This window comes from Meleagris gallopavo, chromosome 9, assembly GCF_905368555.1.
Source record: "Meleagris gallopavo chromosome 9, MGAL_WU_HG_1.1, whole genome shotgun sequence".
NCBI lineage: Eukaryota > Metazoa > Chordata > Aves > Galliformes > Phasianidae > Meleagris > Meleagris gallopavo.
In genome coordinates this window covers 10,076,519-10,099,152 of record NC_139412.1, presented here as the reverse complement: position 1 = coordinate 10,099,152, position 22,634 = coordinate 10,076,519, and the positions used below count along the sequence as shown (strand labels likewise).

General features: G+C 36.9%; 1 long non-coding RNA gene across 1 annotated transcript in view; it reads left to right on the top strand.

The window, feature by feature from the left end:
- The first annotated feature begins 8,372 nt into the window (after positions 1–8,372).
- Positions 8,373–22,634, top strand: part of LOC116216946 (uncharacterized) — a 52,232-nt gene continuing 37,970 nt past the window's right edge. Inside the window, exons 1-2 of the long non-coding RNA XR_004160686.2 lie at positions 8,373–8,493; positions 17,984–18,169. This is a non-coding gene — a long non-coding RNA (uncharacterized LOC116216946). The remainder of the gene's footprint in view (positions 8,494–17,983; positions 18,170–22,634) is intronic.

Below are 22,634 nucleotides of genomic sequence, written 5' to 3'. Positions count from 1 at the left end.
CCCTTTAGAAAAATCAGAGTTAAAATCACATGAGATAAGTATTATCATGAACTGGTTTTTTGTAATAAAAAGAAAGGGTGGTTTTTTTTTTTTTTTTTTCATTTTGGAACAAAATACGAACTTATCTGCTCACTCACCAAGAATCCTCCTCCTTGGTACTGGGAATGGATGAGTCACTGTGGGCAATGGACTTCAGAGAAAGAGACCAAACAGAAAATGTGAACTGACCACTATCTTTCAACCGCCTCTGCCTCTTTGAGTTATAAGTCCAAATCAGTGACCAAAAGTTTACACAAAGATTATTCACTTTTTGGATGATTTCCCTAAGCCAAAGAAGCATGTCTATCAAACAGTTTTATTGTGCTCTTTGTAGCAGTTGTACTTTCAATCAATAGCGGAAATCAGCAGGAGGCATTACTTTCGGAGCAACCCATGTAGAAAGTATGCCATGTGTATTCCAGTCAGCGTCAGTGAACTGTGAATGTATTGCCACTGTTTATGTCTACTAATAATATGTTGTAATTAGCAATAAACTGTCTTCTGCAGAGGGTACAGGTGGGATGTGCCTGGCTGTGCTTGAAGAAAACGGTAATTATATTATCCAGTAAAATAATTTCAAGTTCCATCCCCTGAACAGGGTAGATATGTTGTGTTACCATCTTGTCAGGATGCGTATATGGTTTCATTTATTTTCCTTATGGAAACTGAAAGTTATGCCTGTGTTTGCTGTTGTGGAATAGTTTCTGCATAGATCTTAATGGATTTGTTGAGTTCTCATTGACAGCAATAAAAATTAATACTGGATTGAGTGGAACTCAAAATAACGATCTGCAAAACAGTGACTAGATGCAATCAAACAGACTGGTAGATGTTTGACTAATGTGAGCTGTGAGGGGAGGGTAGTCGTGAGAAAAAAACCTGTCATTTTCCAAGATAATAAACTGGAGAAAAAAATTTAGAGAATTTTTCATTGCAAAATAAGAACCGTGTGTCTCCTGAATTAGTTATCCTCAATGCTACTGTATGGTTTCACATGAAGTTTGTGATAAAACTATGCCTGTAGGAGGAATTTGAGTATTTTTAGGCCCATATACATGTAAAATCTGTTTGATTAAGATTGAAATGCGTATGCAAAAACCTGATAAATGAAAATGCCATGTGACTGGAGGGAATGAAGAAGGACAGCATCAGGGAAGAACAGTATAAAAAGGGAAAAGCAGAATAGATAATACTGAAATAAATAACATTGTGCCTTGAAGAAGTAAAAAAAGCTGATAAATTCACTGAAGGAGCTCTCAAAAGCGTATTATGTTGTAATATTCCTTCGAGGCAGACAGGAAAAAATAGGGTTTGAAATTGCAGTCAAGCTTAGCAAGTGTTTCTTGGAATATGCAATATTTATATAACAGTGAGTATGTGATGATTTTCAATAAAGTCTTATATTAACCCCTTCACAGTTTTTTTTGAATGGATGGATAAATGGTCACAGAGTAATTGAAAGACTTGTCTGTGAGCCCTGAAAATAGAAGTGAGGGAGCAGAGAGGTGCTGTGACTTGCCTTGGACTGTCTTCTAGAGTTTGCCATCCCCAGGGCATCAGTAAGGCAAACAATTCAGACTTTAAAACGTTGAGGGTAGCTATTTTTATAAATCACTAACTAGAGTTACTAGAATTCTCTTTATATTTTTGACATGGGAGGATTTCTTTTACCTGTTTCTAATCAAGTAGCGATGGCCTGTCAGCTGAACGCTGGAATGACTGCATTAAGTATGTGAACTGCCATACCTATTTCCACGTTCCATTGAATAAATATTTCCAAAGCTTGACCAAGGTATTGATGAATGTAGTTACACTTGTATTTCGAAATACACTTCATATAATGTCTTTAGTGTAGAATTACAACTGTAAGGCCAATGCAGAAGTGAGACTAAACTGCTGTGTAATTCATGCCTTTCTGCCCTACACATTATGCCCTTCAGCTCAGAGCTGGTTTAGGTGTGGAGAATTTGAAGTATGTGCTCTGTGTTGTGATTTGTGTTTGAAAATGTGTACAAATCAAAGAAACCTGAAAATTACCTAAGAAGACCATGTAAGCACTGATACTTCTGGTGTTTTTTTTTCACTTCTTACTTATTTCTTTATTTTAAAAAATAGCACGATTCCATTCTAATCAGTTTGACTCAATCTGTATTCAAAAACAATATATTTCAAAATAAACACATTTTTAGAATGATTTCATGGCTCTCCCACTTGGTTTATTTGCTCAAAAATGTAATAAAAACTATTCTCAGCTGGAAGAGTTTTTACTGCACTCCATGGCCTATCACCCTTTAGTGCTAAAATATAACTGCATGTTAGAGTAAAAATATCAGTGTTTACATAGCACTTCTCATTCAGAAGAATCCAAAAGTACTTCATAACCTTGAAAAACTATAATACAAACAACTTCAAGGCATACTTTCCTCCATCATTGAAATGCGGGCAGGATGCTGGACTTGATAGAGTAATCATCTGCTGTGATGTGGCATATCCTGTATTCCTGCGTTGTTGTGGCTGCTCTGAGGAGTATATGCATAGAATTGGAAATGATGTATTGTTCTTCCTATATAACTCTTTATTTGGTGTTGTTAAAAATAAATATTGCAAAGCCATTTCTGTCATAAGCTTTCTATACTATAATTGTTTCCTACAGTTGACTAGAATATTAAATGTTTGCCTGGTAGTACTATGGGACATTTGCAGTTGACAGACCAGTCACACCCCATACAAACCTCCAGCTAGTAATTCTCTCCTTCTGCCACAAACAAATACTTGTGGAGAGTAAAGACCTTAATTAAAATGTCTGTCACCTTTCTCTGAAGAACTAAAGTGTTATTTTATAGAATGAGTTTATTTTATGGATTGCATGATGATGCACTGTCTTTAGATGAAACATCCTCTCAGTTTAATGACTGTTAGTAGTAGGTCTCTGGTGTGAGTTCTCATTAATATATATTTCATTGGACTTGCAGATTCCAATGGAACACTGAATTTCCTTCAGAAGTTTCTGTACAGATTCAGAATGGGAGTTCATCCATGTCTTGAGAAAATTATAATCCATATATTTTAGATGCTTTAATTGAATGTTAGTGTTTGGTTAGGTTGCACACACAGATGATACATTAAATAACTGTTCTTTGTACTTGTGGTTTATTTTTTCTTATTACCTCCTATGTCTCCATAACTTCAGTTGGATTATATGGTTAACTTTCCCCATGCTTACTTCAAGAAGAAATAACGTAAGACAAGATATGAAAACTACTAAGGCATTGATTACAAATAGTACCTATTCATTCTTCCTGATATAATCCATCTGTTTTCTCAGAGTTGGCATGCTTTGGATGAATAGCAGTACCTCATTATGTTTCCCACTTCCAGTGGAGTTTTCTTCTGGTAAGAAAAATAGGTAGAAATAGCAGAATACAAACTGACTCTTGCACCCTTCCTGAGGGCTTGACCTGCCTCCTTGGTGACCTGCGTCTCTGAGGTATAGTTGAGCCATGAGTTTATACATGACATTCAACAAATATAACAATGAATAGAAAGTCTATCCGCACTGTGAGGTACTCTGCGTTTTCCTGGGGGCAATTTGACAGTAGAAGCAATGGTTTATTGCAATTGCTCCCTCTGGGAGTTTTTCAGAAAGTAGCTGTATACTTGGGATTCTCAGCATGTCCAGGTTTTACTAGACTGTAGCTTCATTTAGGCAAGAATATTTCTAAATTCAGTTTTATGTACCTCTAGTTTTGCTAATGGTATTAGAGATGTCTTGGGACCAACGAAATGGTCTGAGACTACCAAGTTTTGGATTCTGTTCTTTCTTCTGCCAAATCACCCATTCTGACCTTGGGCAAGTCTTCTAACCTCTCTGGCTTGGCTCTATGCCACCTAACTTCTGATGTTTAATGAGACACAAAGTAGTCATGGTACTGCCTCAGGCTCCCTGCATAGTTAATGGATGAAGTGTGGCATTTCTGCGTAGCTAATTGGCTCTCCTAAGATCTGTGGTGTACAGATCTCTTCCCTAGAGTACAAAAAAAGCCTCAAGCTTCTGCACTCTTAACTAAGGGGTTTTAAGTACTTTGACTGTATTTAGGTGATATGAAACCACCGAATTCCTTGTCTTTGCTACTGTTATAAAATGAAGAATACTTGCCTTTTCTATTTTTACTCCTTGTTATTATCTAAGGCAAGTGTTGAGTGCAGTAGTATAGATCTGTGCAAATGGAGCCTTGATTTTCAATTTCTAAGTACAATGGTAGTGCCCTTTAATTGCTGTGTTAGTACAAATTGGCATCAACTGGATTACATTTCCACTGCAAAAGTGTGGAACTATTTAATTTGCTTTAAAGCAGAGAAAGCTGTTAATTATGATTTTGGCATTAAATTTAGCACCTTCAGTTCCAGATTAAAGTTATTGCATAACCCTGGCAGTACTCCAAGTGATCGGAATCTGTCCAATGGAATGATTGGCATGTGCACTGTGCAAAAGTGGTCCTGTTCTGCTGGTATTGCTTTCTTCCCTTTTAAATAGCCTCCAGTTTCTGTTAACTGAAGCCTCTGTTTCCATGATGAATAATTTTTACTGGGTGCCATGTTGAGCACTTTCAGAAGATCTAAGTGCCTGAGAACATAATGCCCTGCCAAACTGTATGTACTTTGCTCTCATGAAGATAGGTGAAGCAGGCTACCTGTAGAGTTCATAAGTTTGCTGGATTTCAAGCTGCTTTATGTTTCCAAGTAATCTTCTCAGCATGCAAATGAAGGACTGTGTTGCTGTAAACAGTATCCAGTCCCCTTTATCCTCATTCCAGTTAAGATTTGTTCAGATGGTATTGCTTTGTTTTTCAGAGTTCTGATTCTGAAATTTCCTGATTTTTTCTAATTAAATTCATTTATTATATTTTTCTGCATTAATTCAAGTACAAGAGTCTTTGGAATTTGCAGACAATCTCATCATGCTGAGAGCTCAAAAATAAAAAATATAATTTTCAGCACCTAGGTTGACAAAACAATTTCTTTTCCTATGTCAGTTTCCTTCAACAACGTGAGTCTAAATGTTTTGTGTCGCCACTTTGCACTGATCTTTTCTCCTAGTTTTTGCAAGGGAACATAATGTCATGGCTCTCTGTGGATGCAGAATACAGAGAATGACCATTGCACCTGCAGCTTTTGTCTTCAGACAAGGCCGACTCTAGACTGCTGTCAGGAATAAATAATACAATGACATTTTTGTACACTCAGCCAGAATGATTCTCTTATTTTAACACAAAGGAGAACGACAGCTACTGCTCTCAGAAGAAAAGCTTAATCAAAGCTTAATTTGCTTTTATAATTAAGTCTTCAAAATTGATACATGACACTTTCAAGCATAGCATATTTAATTTAATTAATTATCTAAGGACTAAAAGAATAACTCTCATTAAAAAAAATACAGTATATTGTGCAAAACTTTCAGAACCATACAAAGACTACTCTGCCTATGCTGCTCCAAGAGCCATGTAGGCCATTGAAGTTATATCAGTACTGCAATAGGAGCAAAAATGCAACCTTAAGAATACCAGACTGATTCCCCTTTCTGCACGTTCTTGCAGATGGTTTTGGGGCACCCAGCTGAAGACTCAATTGAGGATTGAAATGAGATCTTGATTTACTTTATTACACTGAGCTATTCCTGTTGTGTTAGGTATCATGGCCAGGGGGTGGTAGCAGGGAAGGGAGGAGATTGTCCCCCTCTGCTCTGCCCTTGTGAGGCCTCATCTGTAGTACTGTGTCCAGGCCTGGGACACCCAGCACAGGAAGGATGTGGAATTGTTCGAGTGGGTTTAAAGGAGGGCCACAATGGTGGTGAAAGGTCTGGAGCACCTCCTGTGAAGAAAGGTTGAGGAAGCTAGGCTTGCTTAGTTTGGAAAGGAGAAGGCTCTGGGGAGATCTCACTGCAGCCTTCCAGTACTTGAAGGGAGCTTATAAGTAGGATGGGGGCTGACTTTTTACACAACTGAATAATGATAGGACAAGGGGCTTTACACAAAAAGATGGAAGATTTAGATTAGATATTTGGAAGAAATTTTTTACTCAAAGTGTGGTGAAGCACTGGAACAGGTTGCACAGAGAAATTGTGGCTGCCTCATCCCTGGAGGTGCACAAGACCAGGTTGGTTGGGGCCCTGGACAGTCTGAATTGGTGGGGGGCAGCCAGCCCATGGCAGAGGGCTGGAACTGGATGATCTTTGAGGTCCCTTCCAACCTCAGCCGTTCAATGCTTCTATCATTGCATGATGGAGAAAGGACTTCAGTGAAAATAATTCCCAACGTTGAATTTGTCTGTATTTTCCCAATGGCATATTTAAGCAAACCATTTTACCCCTATTGTTCTGATGCTTGCCTTGCTTCCTTTTTAAATGTTCTTACTATATGTTCAAATTATAAAGCAAATATCAAGTGAAAATCAAAGGTATGATAAAAATCATACTTTAACAGATGCTGTTCAGAAATCTTGCTGCTTTTCATTTGTCTCCATAAGTTCTACAACCACTCAGGTGTCTACCTTACTGTCTTAGAGCTATGCTGAATATTTTAATGTTTGTCACATCATGAAGATTATCCACAGAGAATAATGGTAGAGAGAATGCTTTAATCCAGACCGCATTTTTGCCTTCCTTGTGGCAAAGTTAGTAAACCATAGTCCTTGCAGGACAAACAACCATTCTTTGGAAGGGAACACTATATGGATTCTGTGAAACTGCACTTGTTAGAGTCATTTGAAAGCAACTTTTGCTCATATGTTCAGTTTAATAACTCCATTAGGTGTCCCCATGTGATAATTACCAAAATCAGAAAGGTGTAAGTATTGCTCTACTGAGTTCAGTAGTGGATAAGCATGCTTGTTGTTTTCAGGGATCACACTGTTACCAGTTCTCTGTGCGTTGCCAATTTCAAATGAATTATTTTATCAGGAAATCTGAGAGATCAACTGACAGGCGTCTGAGCAAATGCCTTTCTTCTAGATCCTGGCAAGCATCAAGTGTAATTGTGTTTCTTCGGAGAACACTAGCAACATTTGGTGTTTCTTCGAATCATGTTTTCTATATTATTTGGATCTAGGTGCAATGTGTACTGTCATCACAATACATTCTGGGAAAGGAGATGTATTCTGCCTAAAGCTCAACCTTTAATAATCAGTCTTCAGTGAACAGATACCAGGTGAATATTCTCTTAGGAACTGCTTCAAAGATGTCTTCTGTGTGTACTGCAAACTGCTTTGAAAAGTTTCTACTGTAGAACTTAACTGTATAGATGGAATATAGCAGTGAAATGAACCAGAGTGCTTTCCCAAAGTTTCTCTGAGATGATTCATGCCATAAGAGATGTAGTTTATTCTTAACTAAGATAAATAAGTGCACTTGGGTCACAATTTATTCGAAAGAACTGAAGAATTAGGAATCCAACATGAAGCATTTGTTGCTTGTTGTTCTTGACAAGCCCAAATATCCCTTCATACACTTGTCTTATTTTTAGTGATGCCTGGACTTTCATTTCTTGAGTTACAGACAATTGAGCATCTCTGGTTTATCAGCTTCTTTCAGAAGAGATAATTTGTATCTTGGCACTACACCCTCTGAACAACAGCAGATTTTGTTAAATTGCTGGAGAAAAGTATTTTGACTAAGTGTTATTTTCCAGGTCCAATAGTTCCTTTCAATTTAAGACATCCTTCATATTTCTCAGGATTTGTGTGCTCTGATAGCTCTCAAGTAAAACTGTACACTGTTTGTATTCTTGGAAACACTAGAATCAGTTTCAGATGACAATCAGAGGAGAACAAACCAGTTTCACAGAAAGGAACAAGAATACCGTATCTTGATTCATAGTTGCATGAGACTTTGCTAAAATCAGAGTATTACCTATATCTGTCCTGGCTCAATGGTGTTTGTGTGACTGCAACACTACACTATACAACAGCAGCTGTTGTATGCTGATGGCCAGAATTAGATAGTTTTGCTGCTGTTGAGAGTGTGGATGCTGCACAATGTTTGACCGTTCTGCCACTGCTAGGAAGTGGTAAGAGCTGCAAATAACTGATCAGTCACTCACAGGAAGCTAGATTCTGTACATCTATCTCTTTCTGAGGCATCTGATCATGAGTTTTTTACCATCAGAAGCAAAACCTTCTAATAATTACTCAGATTTTTTAAAAAATAAATGGTGGCAGGGAATATTAGTCCTTGCTTCTCTTCACTTGTGTCCTGAATAGTTCATTCAGGACACAATATTATTCAGAAACAGAAGAGGAGGAAAGCTCAATCTCTGAATCCCTTGTACTAACCAGGGTCTTTGTTTTCAGGCCTAAGAAAGAAGTGCCAGCAGATTTATTTTCTTCTGTCATACCCAGACCAGGACTTTTTTGATGATCATTGCAAGATATCATCCATATTCTTCACTTAAAGTGGACAAAGTAGGTAAATAATTTTGTGTACAGTGTTTTTTTTTCTCTTTTTCTAGTAATCATAGACATTGAAGGGGTCTGTTTAAAATAATTATATTTTATTTTTCCATCCTAAACTCATTCCGATTCTTGCTGACAGGATGCATTCACTTTCCATCAGAAGAATAGCTCTTGGCCAAATCAGTTCATGGCTGCAGAGAGTGTGTTCTGTTACTGAGTGACTGGAGGAGCTCCATGTAGAGAGCAAATTCAGTTGTGGATCTAATATCCACAGTTCCAGCAGAGTGCAGATTTAAAGTAAAGCTTTTTAATTCTGAAATCATAGTAAAGTAGTGCATAAAAGTAGAATTCATTTAAGCGCCAGTAATAGTAGTTTCATTACATGACATGTATCACTCATAATTATGCTCAGAACTCCACAAAAGAGATCTTTTGCAGAGTTCCAGAGGAAATCGTCTAACTCCAAAGTCCTTTAACTTGGAAGTAATTTGAAAAGAATGAAGAAATACTTTCTAAATATGCTCCTGAAATATGACCACCTTTATTAACCAAAAAGTTGATACTACAATTTATAGAGGTTAAAATCAGATTCAGAAACATGAATGCAAAGCCGCGTGAAAGAGAAGATACAATATTAGCTCTTTGCTGGGATTTGCTGTGACAAAATACATTTGGACAACAAAGATCACGAACTGCTTCTGGCAGTTAAAGAAGTTACAATGAATGAATCAGCTGTTAATACAGAGCTCGAGGCAATCTGATTGTGCAGATGACATTTTGAATAAGTGACACTCGTGTTTAAACCACATGGACTGCAGCAGACTTTTCTATGGAATCTTTTTCCAAATGTTTTGCTCACCTTGCTGTAATGTACTGTCACTTTGAATATATCTTCCTTTCAGCAAGTCTTCGACAACTGAAATATTCTTGGTAAACATTTTCTTAATGATTGTTTCTAATGAGCTGTAATGACCATGAGGTTGCAAAAGAAAAGCTTTTATAACTGTCTTTATAAAGTTCTGTTGAGTTCTAATGCTGGGAAGCGACACCTTTTTAATATGCAACTACAGTTATTAGAAAGACTGTTGCATTTAAACATGTCGTAGGTCAAAGGAGTAGAAAAAGAAATAATTCCATAATAGTAATGTGAGGTATAAACAACAGACTTTTTAGGAAATTTATATGCATATCAATTTAGCATTAGCTGCCCTTTCAGTTCATCTCAGTTGTGACCCATTAAATAAAAGTGCAATAAATAGCTAATCAGAATAGGCTTGATGTTATTTAGTATCTTCTAGTGGAAACAGGACCTGTTCTTAAACAAGAGGAACCTGCTAGGACAGAACTCAAATCTCATGGGTAAAGCTTTCATTTCAGATTTCCCACTTTCTGAAACTTAATATATTGAAAAGTTCCTCTACCCAGTGTTTAAAAATATCTTGCTCAAAAACAACATAAAAATAATATCCTTATTATTAATTAAATTCATTTCTAAGGCTCAGAATACTAATGGAAGTGATTTAGTCAGCCAAAGAGAGAATAAATTGAGAGCCAGCCGATTTGTCCTGGTTTGCTGACTTTATTTACTCTATCATTTAGACAACAGACCATAAGCCTTCACTTTCTAATGCACATTTTTGACTTGTGCATACCAATTGAAATCATGGCCATGGTAAGTCAGTAGCAAAGCTAGCAATGAAATTAAGACTTTGCCTTACAAGTAGCCAAAGTAGTAAAGGGAGCTAGCTACTGCTAGTACTGAGTGCTTGTGTAGCTTTTGTGGGACTTGTATTATTGCCATTGAGTATAGACAATTTTATTGTTCCTGCAAATATAGTATTTTATACTATAGAATAATACTATAAAATATATAGCATTTCATACTGTACTATTAGAGACATTTTATATTTGTAAGGGTACTTTTTCCGCTCAATTCCTATTATGTAGGGAAGAGCTTAAATTTAAACAATGAAACATCTGTTTTTTTTTCACAAACTCTTTCATGTAAAAGGATGTAATAGACATACTGAGGCATAATTACTACTCTTTTATACAGATAAAAACATACAGGGGCTAGCATTAATGTGTGTATAAATATGCATGCAATCATGCATAAATTCCATCTAATATCGTCCTTAACCCAGAGTCAACTTTAGCCTTTGTGATATCAGTAAGTAGGAGGTTAACTGAAGTGTTCTTGAAAATTGATTTACATTAGGAAATCTTCTTGTATTTGAACCAGTAACGAAATGTTCATTAATTTAAATAGAGAAAAATTGCCTTTTTTTTGCAGAGAGGAGAAAAGATTACATCTCTGATTTGAGGAGCAGAAGGCTTATAAATAAAAAATGCATGCTTACTTGCAAGAGTTCCCACCTAAAGTGACTCTAAACTAAAATAGAGAAACTTATGATATTCCTAGTAATTAATAATGTTGTATAGTAATAATATCTTTTTCATATATCTGTTATTAGTGGTTTTGATGAAGAACAATGCTTATCAATAAAACCACTTTTCTTACTTTTAAAATCAAAATTAAGAATTAAAATAACACATTTGCTTGAAATGTCTGTGTGAAGGATTTTTGAATTCTTGGGACTTCTGTAGCAGTTCAGTGAGAAAACCTTGAAGGAGACTTGAAATGTGTTTTAAATTTAAATTCTCTAAGTAAAAAAATGGAGTTTTGTGCTCACTGAGCAGCATTTTTATAGATTAAAGACAAACCAATTAACAAAAATTTATACTGCCCTTTGTAAATACTGAATTTTTTCATGGTCCTAAATTACTGTGTCTCAATTTGTTGTCTCAAAGTACACAGAGAAAATAAGTGTAACATGATCAGCTTATAAAAACAGAATGAAAAAGAAACTCTTCTACTTTCATAAATGTTAAATAGTGTAACTCAAGTGATAAAAATGTTCTTTCAGTCTTCCATTTAACATATATTGTTTACTTATCAATATTATTTTGAAGTTTAGCTTGAAAATGCAGACTAAATATTGAACTTGTGTGCTACCCTTCTAGAGTGCAGAATAGACTTCCCTGCTTTCAATGCTGAAAAAGCTGCTATCTCAGAGGCTGGCAGGTTTTTGTGGCTGTGGCTTGGCTAAATGCTACTTCAAACAGCAGAGCACAGAAGTGATTGCAAAGCACTGTCTGTGAATTCTTTTTCTGCTGGGTGGGCAGGGATTTCTCATTTCATACATCATTCACAACTTGCTGCAGTGATTCCACAAAGTCACTTAGGAGGCTGAAAACAGTTAATGGAAAAGAAAAACTTCCTTTTAGTTTGGGACATTTTTTCCCTCTCTTTTTAGCTCTGCACTTTGGTTCCACTCTGTACCTGCCCCTATTGGAAACACTGGCAAAGTCAAGGGAGTGTTTATGGCAGAGGTATTTGGGGGCAATCTTTGCAGTCCTCTTAGTAAAATGTAGTTACAGGAAAAGGTTGGAGCATCAGCAAGCACGAATGGCTTTCTCACCATAAACACGAAAGACAGTCTAAGTAGCACCTCTTTTTGATGAGAAGATTAAGTGGCTGGCTTGGGCAGCTACCTCCAAGCCTACCTCCATCACCCAGGAGAGCCTGTGGTTTCTGACTTTGAAAAAGGGACTGCCTCTGAAAAAGTGGTCTGCTTTTACAGAGTTGGTAAACAACAGAGGTAAGTCACATTATGTATTTCCTCATAGAAAACACTGATTCTGTTGGAGACTGAAGGATTCAACATCTAACAGGAGGTACAGCGTTAAACCCTCTGTGTCCCCTGTATGGTCCTTTGCTCAATGATGTATGGGGTTGGCTGTGGCTGTTACTGCAGTCAGGTGTTTTACTCAGAGGACCACAGCAAGGGCTCAAGGCATATTAGCAATTTGTATTCATTAGTGTTATATACACCGAATTAAGAACTAGGCCTTTATAAATGAGTACATGTATACAGGTGACTGTCTTAAAATAACTTCACTTTCTTGATGTAGTGTTTTCAATTTCAATTTCAGCTTTACTAGAAATTTCATTCAGCAGTTTATGGGCTGTATTTTAATTTTGCTAATGTAAGTAAATGATGATCAAGCAGCTGAGTATCTATCTTTCTTTAGAAAAGCTATACAAGTATTAGAAGTTCCAGGTAAAAGAACTGATGTATTTCTTACCACACAGATGTGTGAAAATCATGTGTACAGTAAAGAAGGTTTTTTTCTGACTATAAAGAACTGTGAAATCCCTATAATTTGGAATATTAAAGTTAGTGAGTCAGAATTTTACCTAAATTATAGCAGAATACAAGTGTAATTATTTCATTGAAGTTAAAGGCCTTCTCTGGAATTGTACTTCTATAAATTAATTCAGTATTTCTAGGTAGATAGTTAACTGAGAGCCATTTTGCACTTAACAAACCCCACAGAACTCTGAGCCTTGATTCTATATTGCAGTGCCATCTTTTTTCTTCCCAAGACATGGTACAACATGGCACTAGCATTGTAATCTCAGTTCAACCAAGTGACTGACAGTGATGCTAGTAGCATTTGTTGCTAGCTTGGCAAAACAGGAGGCAAACGTATGCCTTTTCAGCTCTGTCTTTGCAGGACTATGAGTCTCTACAGCCGTTAGTAGTTGAAGTGCCCAAGAAACTTCACTTATATCAGTCATCCTTAGGTGTTCCTGCAAATCATAGCATCATAGAATGGTTTGGGTTGGAAGGGACCTTTAAAATCATCTAGTTCCAATCCGCCTAGGCAGGGACACCTCTAGACCAGGTTGCTCAAAGCTCCGTCCAGCCTGGCCTTGAATGCTTCCAGGGAGGGGAGCATCCACAGCCTCACTGGGCAACCTGTTCCAGTGTCTCACCATTCTCACAGCAGAGAATTTTTTCCCAACATCTAGTCTGAAACTAACCTCCTCCAGTTTAAAGCCATTTCCCCTTGTCCTGTCACTACCTGCCCTTATAAAATGTCCCTCCCCAGGTTTCCTGTAGGCCCCTTCAGATACTGGAAGGCTACTATAAGGTCTTCCTATAGCTTGCTCTTCTCCAGGCTGAAGAACCCCAACTCTCTGAGCCTGTCCTCATAGTGGAAGCACTCCATCCCTCTGATCATCTTTGTGGCCCTCCTCTGGACCCACTCCAACAACTCAATGTATGAGATCTGTGTGCAGTAATGCAGTCATTGTAGCTAGCCCTCTGTTTTCAATAGTGTCTGTTTTATATTCCCTCTTTCTCAAGCTACTCTACTAGATTTCTCTCTGGATAGTAAACAGTCAATAAATTCATATAGGTTTATGTGTAATGGCTGATAGGCTGCTGACAGATATGGACAATCCTTAACATTCTCTGAGTGTATGTAAAATCATCGTATATTTCAGTTTCACCTCACATGACATTATCAGCTATTAATCATTTATAAAACCCTCCAAATGACATATTCTTTGTATATGAAGTGTTACTGTGTCAAGTTTTGTTATGCACAAACAAAGCAGAAGACTTCATTTTCCTTTCAGTCTGATGTTAGTGTCACGATTGCTTTAATCTTATTTTTATCTGTCTGGAGAATCTTGGCTTTTAACAACTCTGAAAACCAAACAGTTTAATTTTATTCTTGGTTAATATTGCTGAGCTTCTCTCCTAGATTTTATTCACAAATGTTCACATTGTTCATATCAGATGTATTTTACTTTGTTTTCCTTTATCCTGTTGGAATTTCGAGTATGCATCACTCTGATGTTTAGCATTATAAGAGTTACTGCCTCATTGAACTCAGATGACAGATATTCATTTGTAAGCCAATGAAACACCAGTGCTAAATTCAGAAGCACTAATGCTAATGTGTCCTTATTTCCTCTTTTCTTATTGCCACAATAATGAAGGTTAAGATATCAAACCATAGTACATATCATAAATACCTTAATATCAAACTAGCTGTTCTGTGGGACAACAGCCATCTTCATTTTATGTATGCATCTGTACATCTATTTATTTCTTTGTTTATTTATTTATGGCAATGAGTTTGCACCATTTTCTGATATAGATTGTTTAAATTCTGTCTTTGTGTTCAGTTTTATTAGGATCATCTAGGATTTATGTTTGTAAATTCCAAGCACAAGATGCCCAGAGTTTGTATACTGCAGAAATTTGCTGGAATTAAAATATATTTATATGTATAATTTATGAATTTATTTTGGCAAATTATATTAGAGCAGTTAATTATTTATATATATGATGTAGAATTATTGTGAACAATCCAATAAAAAAAATTCAATTAAAATCCTTGTTTAATCAGAATCTTCAACAGCACAAAAAATGATTAGCATATTGTCTCAATGAAGAATGCTTTGTGTAAGATGAACATTGCACTTTTGTGCAGTCTCAGCTCTATTAGTTATTTCCACTGCATAAGAGATTATATATCATTTAATCAATGGCAATTTTCTCTGCAACTGCAGTTCCTTAAAATATAAATAAATCTGTAGCACTCCAATACCATACTGAGAATTCAGTGTGTTCTTCATTTTTGTATATGAGCAGTATCAGTATGCGAATCAACACAAATTAGGAAATATAGAGTGTTTCAAAGGAAAGCTATGCCTGACTATCTCCTGTTTAGTACTACTAAATTGTTGGCCTGCCATCATAAAAATCACATCAATACATTAATAACAGGCTTCAAAAAAGCTTTCTTGTTTTGACTAAAAGCACATAAATCTCTAAGAATATCAACCATAACACAGACTGATCGGGGAGATTATTTTATCTAAAATACAGAAGCGAGAGCTCCCATGAAAACTGAACTTATTAACTACAGAGGAAAAATACATTAAAAGAAAAAAAAATAAACACAAAAGCACAAAACCCCGCCTTACTTGTGCTTTACTACCTCTTTCTTTTTGTTTAAATGGAGGTTTGAGATCAATTTCAAACCCAACACACTTCAATAGCTTTGGCTAAACTCTGTAAGCAATCAGCATTTAGAACAACAGGATGCTCCTCCAATAGAAGAATGCATTAATTTTATAGGTTCACATCCCCAGATTTAAACGTGTTTTGTGTTTTTTTCCTCCGTTTTTCTTTCTGTGCAGTATATTTGAGTTTAATATTTAGACCTCAGTTACATGAGCATGTTTGTCAAGAATGAGTTGATGGAGATCTTGATGGAGTTCTGTATATGACCTTTTGGATATTTTGGATTTTGGATTGGAAAGTGTTCTATTTAAGAAAAGTATCGGTTTTGATTTGTGAACAGAATGAGCATAATGCAATAAGTGGAAAGAAAAGTGTACATGTATGTTGGTGTATATGTGAGAAGTTGCTTATTTCAGGATGAACAATTGTTTCCTCTATAGTCATCGTCTTTTTATGTGGCAGAATTCACTGCATTCATACTCCAAGGCAAAGTTGCCCAGAAGCAGTAGTCACTAAAGGCTTTATTTTTTGTACAGCCCTCCGTGCCATTTCTCAAATAATTCCACAGATTCCATAGATAAGTTGCTGAGCAAGAGAGAGAATATCTCTCTCATCTCTTTTCATCTAGCAGCAATGCAGGAAGCTTAGTTGATCAGTGTCTGTAATGAGGGCTATAAGAGTGCACAGACATTTGGATCAAAGGGCAATCTCTCTCTTTTATGTAACTGTGGAGCCTCACATATCACTAGATTATTCGCTGCACTTGCTGTAAATAATTCTCTCTATCAGAGCTAAGTACTTTGCAACCATTGCCTCTAAATTATAAAATGATCTATACCACCTCCACTTCAGTGCAGTTGTCTGACCTGAAGTTACTTCTTTTCCCCCAGCTCCAGTTGCAGATTTGTGGCCGCAGTAGTACATTTTATCTCAAGTGGACAATGCATTTTTCATATCAAACAGAATTTATTTTCAATGAAATGTTTCTTCATCACCTATTATTATTGTACTTTGGAAAGTATGGTGCCTAGCTGAAAATATGAACTTATCTCTATTCATTGAATAGCTTAGAGCTACAGCAGGGACGGGAGTAACATAGGTTTCCTCTGAAGAGTTTTTAAACAGAACTGTTAGGATCATTTTGTGTATCTGCTCAGCTGCTTCTTTACTGGCAGATAAGGTGGAGGATGAAGACTTGACATTTACAGCTGGATGCCATGGAATGCTGGAATCTAGACATTCAAGGGTGGCTGGAAAATCCTCCAGACCCTAGTACCTGAAGAAGTATACAAGGCTGTGCACTGTTCTGCGATCCTGTCTTAGATCTCTTTCCTATAGCTGTAAAACTGTGAAGTCTGAAGTTAAGTTCTGTGCTATGGTTTTGCATCATGTTTTTTGGTGTTTTTTTTTTTTTTTTTTTTTTTTTTTTGACATATGATTTTGCCCAGGTTTCTCAGCCTTTCCTCATAAGATTGATGTCCCAGTTTTCCAAACATCTTTGAAGCCCTCCTATGGGCTCTCTCCAGTAGATCCATGTCCCTCTCGTACTGCAGAGCATACCACTGGCAGTGTGTTCCAGATGTGGCCTCACCATGACAAAGTTGAGGGGGAGAATAAAAGCATGCATCAGTCATGAATGAGATATTTTAATAGTTAAGATTTTACTTATCTCGTGCCCTAGAAATGGATGCTCAAGGAAAGGAGAGTTCTGATTATGCTATATGCCTGGAAGACATGTGGCCTTTTCCAAGGTACTGGAGTATAAAATGTCTTCAAGAGCAATTACACATGTGCAGTGTCCTCTTCTGTTTAATGTATATATACCTTCAAAAAGAACAGAACTGCAAGTAATCAACTGCTTCCTTGCCAAAATCTGATTTTAAATATAAATAATATAAGGGTAGTAACAATGTCTTACTTTTTGTTGTAAAGCTCAAAAACAATGCAAGAATATGAAATTAAGAACTGTTTTTCCAGATCTCTTACATGTGTAACTGTTCATCCATTTTACAGTCATATGCTTTAAAATAGGGATGCCTGAAGGGGCTTCCTGCTACTTGTGGCTTTTCACCAGACATTCCCCCTTCCTTTCAACTCCCCATCCCTGTTTGGAGGCAAGATTCAATCTATTGTTTCATTTAGAAGACATGATTTGTCCTCATTAATATCCTTTTTACACTGTATATTACCTTCTTCCTCTAGACTTAACTCCAGCAATTTGTTATCATTCTGCTATCACTGCCTGTTACACCTTCCTGCTTGACACCTTCTCTGTCAGCTCTGCACTGCTCTTTTTTGTGGTGTGGGAACATGAATTGGTCTGGATGTCATTTTGCTTTTCTAACACCCAGAACTGAAAGGCTGTAAAAATAATGTGAACCTCACTGCATCAATAACTCATTCACTGATAGCTAGAGAAAATATTTGATCTCAGCGTGTTCCATTGGTCCCACAGTGCATGTGTCCTGGTGTGCTGAGGTGCCGAGCAGTGTCAGAAGGCCATGCTGCTTGTCCGTGTGTCAGGTGGCTATCACAGAGACTATGTGAGCACAGAGAGTGGTGCATTTAACACCTTGGAGATGACAATTTCCTAATGTGCCTTTTCACAGAGAGCGTTGGAGGTGAGAATGAAGATGGTAGCACTGAGACCTGCAGCAATCCTTCCTTTGGTTCTAACGACTTAGCAGCGCTTCACACGTGCAGTGTTATCACTTACACCAAGCAGTCCATCTCTGCCATGCCCCGCACTTCGTGCCAGTTTTCAATCAACTTCATTATGATAGTCACCTGCTGTGGTGAGTTACCTCTGAATATACCTTTATGTGTCAGTTTTTGCTACACCATTTCAGATGTCATCAGCCTCTTGTGATAGAGCTGTGGTAATAAGACAGATAAAGGGCAGCGGAGCAGAGCATTCAGAGAGTAATGGAAGGAGCAAAATACAGAGCATACACTTTGTCAAAGGAGCAAAGCAGCTTCAATTATGGTAGAAGAAATTTACTGACAGGCAAAATAGAGATGAACCTCTTAATGCTTCGATTCTATTGAAGCCAAAAGCTAATGATTTCTGCTGTTCTGTTCACTTACTTCGTACTGAATAGGTGCAATATGTACAACTGCATGTGTCAGGGTGAGGGTCCTGAAAAATCTGAAAAATGCCTCCCCCCCAAGAGATGGGGAACAGCCTTTTAAAAAGAATCTGAGTATCAGAAAACAGTAGAGACTTTGTTGCCACAGTGATACCAAAATTATGTGTCACAAAATTTTAGGGCAGAAATAAATGCAGAGGAAAGATGAACTGCAAAAACCCGTAAACTGGAAATTAATAAAACATTTGGCTAGCTGTGAAGAAGGATAAAATTTGCACAGTGAGCAAAGGTTTAGCTGAGCTAAAACTGGAGATGCTCTTCTCATAGAGTTGGTTAAAGATATGCAAGAAATGAACATAAGAGCTTACTCAGCAACATGCCAGATAGGATATGCTAGGTAACAGGCTAATTAAGGCTAGGCAAAAATCTGTGGAGAGATACTTAATGCTTACCTAAGGCATCTTATTTGATGCTTTCAAGAAGCTAAAAATCTTACCTGTGCACATCATTGCTAGTAATGCCAGCAGCCACACTGATTATTCCTGAAAGTAAGGACAATGGATAGTAGTGTGTGAGCTGGGAATGCCTTATCACACCCTGCTGGAATCCTCTAATATAATGGAATTTTTTTTAGTGCATTGAAAAATAGATTTAAGATGTTGGAATTTATATCTTTCATATCCTTCCATTGGTATAGAAGAAAGAAATCTGTGAATTAAACCTTAAACAATTTTGCATTAAAGTCAAAAGATTTGGTAAGACAGACTAGAAGTGTAGTTTTCGAAGTTAAGTAAAGCTGACAACATTCATTTACAAAGTTCAAATGGCAAATGAAAAAACACCTACAGTGAAGTAAAAGGAAGAGACCCATCTTTCTTAAGTAATTCATGAAGTTTTAATGCTCAGAGAGAAGGAAATAAAAATGAAACTAAATATAAAGGATATTGTACTACCAGTTGATGAACTAATATGAACAGGAGGAAAAACTAAGTCATGTACAAATTTAGTTCAATATTTCTTTGTGTATAAATGATACTGAATTTTGGTGATTGAGGTTGTGGTGTCATGTATATTTTTTTGCTTTCTTTTATGTTGTGGTGATTTTGTGGTTCAGTGCATGTCTATTAAGCTTTCAGCTAGAAGATTATATACAAGAACTTCATATCTTATCATATTGTCTCCAAGGCAGAGTGAATGTAAGGGCCTTTACTCCTGCACCCCTAGTGTTTCCATGCTTGTCCAACTTTTCTAACACAGGAATAAGCCTGTGATGCTACCAAAGGCCTTACCAAGGGTCACCAGCCACCAAAACTTATAATTACAGGAGAATACTCCAGTTTTCAGCTCATTTTTGAGTATTTGGTATTGGCCTTAGGTCCACTTACCATCAGAAATGTTGAACTGGCAGTACTGTTTTACAAAGGAACGAAGAGTAGTTCTCCTAAGAAGCAGCTTAGGCTAAGCCTAAATAATATGGAATAGTGATGGAGAGCAGGATGATACAGTTCAGCCTTCTGCAGTGTTTTCTGACATACTGTGCTGATGCTGCTGGCTCAGAGCCCTTTGCAGTGGGTACTGGGGCTGCACGATTGGCACAAACATGGCTCTCCACCACAAAGGGCTCTTCATGCAATAGCACAGGCTGGTGTGTGAGGGCCTCTCCATGCAGCTCAAGTAGAGGATTTCAAACACAGAAGCTAGATCCTGTTGTCATTACACATTACATATCCTGCAAGTTTTTCATAGAAGCATAAAAGGAAGAGCTGAACATCTGACTAACAAGTACCTTCTGAGGAGTGCTTGTGCTATTCCTGTTGTCTAGAAGATGATGTCACCTGATTCAAAGTATATGAAAGGTTTAAATGATGCTAAAACTGCAAGAGCAAATGTATAGGCCAGACAGGCACTCCAACTGAAGTGGTGAATGTCATATTTTAATATTTTGAAATATTAATGAAGAATGCAAAGGAAAAGGATAAAAGGACATAGAAAACATTGTCTAGATAAAAGTCATCCGTGAACTGGTTAAAAAAAAAGCAGTGCTCATGAGCTGCCTCCAGGAGGCTGCCTCTTGGAATGAGTCTCTTGCACCATGTTATTCAAGCAAAAGAGATGATCTTTCCCTTTCCCCATATTCAGGATACATCTTGATGTAGTGCACTGATGTATGGCAAGACTGCCTTAATCTCTCTGTTCAGCACAGAAACAAGTTGGACAACTTTGATAGTATTTTTTCATTGAACGTCTTTCTTCATTTAGTAAATGCAGCAAAATTTTGTCATACAAGTTTCTCCTTGGACATGTTTGAGTTAGACATGCTTAAATTACTTACAGCCAAACTGATTTTATCTGTCAATCAGGAATACTTTATAATAGTTAGCTGGTTTGTAATTTTTAGCAAATATCAAGTAGAATCAGGACTTCTTCCCTGCAGAGATTAGTCCAATGTGTCTTCGATAATTCCGATTGCAGAACTTTCTGTTGTTAATTAGTATGCAAATTCACGTTTTAGTACTTTGTAGTCTGCCACTGAATTTTAATGGGATTTAGCTAACTCCTCATGATAGTACTAAATGAATAAAGGTACAGAAGTAAGAATTTTCATACGCTTTCACAGGTGCCTAGGTTTTACTTATCCAGTATCCTGGTGTATCTATATTTTATAAGTGGTGCATAAGTGATGCAATTGGGTTTACTATTCTTTGCTCCTTCAAGGGGGCTGAGAGGAGGACCTATACATGCTTCAACAACAATCACGGTATTTCATGGCAGCCATCAGTTTCAGACTCTCTCCCATAAAAACTTGATGTCAATCAGTGTGGATGCTGGTGCTCTATCCTTTATGACCAGACATTGCTGGCCTGCCTTCTGTGCTTCTGCAAGATTAGTTATAGCTTTACTAAAAATGCTTGAGAAGTATCATGCCTTGCATGTACTTTGCTTGCTGGAAATATTAAGTGTTTAAGTAACCTGATGAGGTGGGCAGATGTTAGTCCTCGCAGAGAAGATTTTGGCTAATTTATAAACCTGTAAAACAAATCATTTAGGATGAAATTTTGTGTGATCTGATGTATTTTTTCATAGTCTATACCAGATGTCAAACACAAAGCAGTTGCATGTAGGTGTCCACTTGAATGGCTGCAAGAGTTTTGTGCTCATATGCATTAAAATCTGAAGGTTTGTTGCATCTAGCCTGCAAAAGTTGCTTGATAAACTTTAGGCAAGCCAATAATTTTTTTTGTTGAAAAGATTCTGTGAGGCTCTTAACATGTAATGGTAATTTAGAGGCTGTATAAAGTAGATATCATTTGCTTGTGAATAAAAGGTAATAAACGTGAAACATAAATTCAGCTACTAGTGATAAATACATAGATTTGTAGCCAAACAACTATTTGTAGAGTGCAGAGGGAAGATAACACTTATGTTGTAGCCTCAAAGTTGCCTATTCATGTGTTTCCACTCTTAAAGATCTATGCTGAATCTTTAACAAATAGTCTTAGTTGAGGAATTCTGAGAATTTTCAGGAATTTTCTCTTTCTGAGCAAAGGAAGACATCAGCCTCGCCTCTTTCTTCCACTCAGCTTTCTGTATTTTACAATTTGAACTCAGATTCTTAAGGACACAGTCATTGTTAATTTATTATCCTGTTGACAACTGATATCTTAAAAAAAAATTATACTTTAAAATGTGGTTGACTGAACTGCATTTGAGGGTAGATGTTTGAGCATTCAGAATTAAAGGTTTCAAACACTTTCCTGTAATAATCATAAAAGAGAATCAGAATTCTCATGCCAGCCTTCTTAATTCCTCAAAACATGTTCTTCAAGAAAAAAAATACAGTATGTTTTGAAGATTTGCAATAAAAACACTGGCTGTGTGTTTTCCAGAGCTTAGTAAAATGAGCTTATGATTTGTACCACCCTTTCTTCCCTCGGAGATTATTAAGACAATGTTCATATTTTCCAGCTGCTCTTTATTTATTTCCTCTTTTGGCTGTCTCTGTCTACATATGTGTACTTTAAGAACCAACTTTAGGTAGTAGCTGGGGGGGAGATTTTATCCTGGAAACTATTCTCTCCTTTTGAGAATTAAACTTATGACCACAGCAATGAAATTCAGATGGAAGTAACTACTATTGTTTGCCCCTCTTCTGCATTAAGAGACTTGTTTA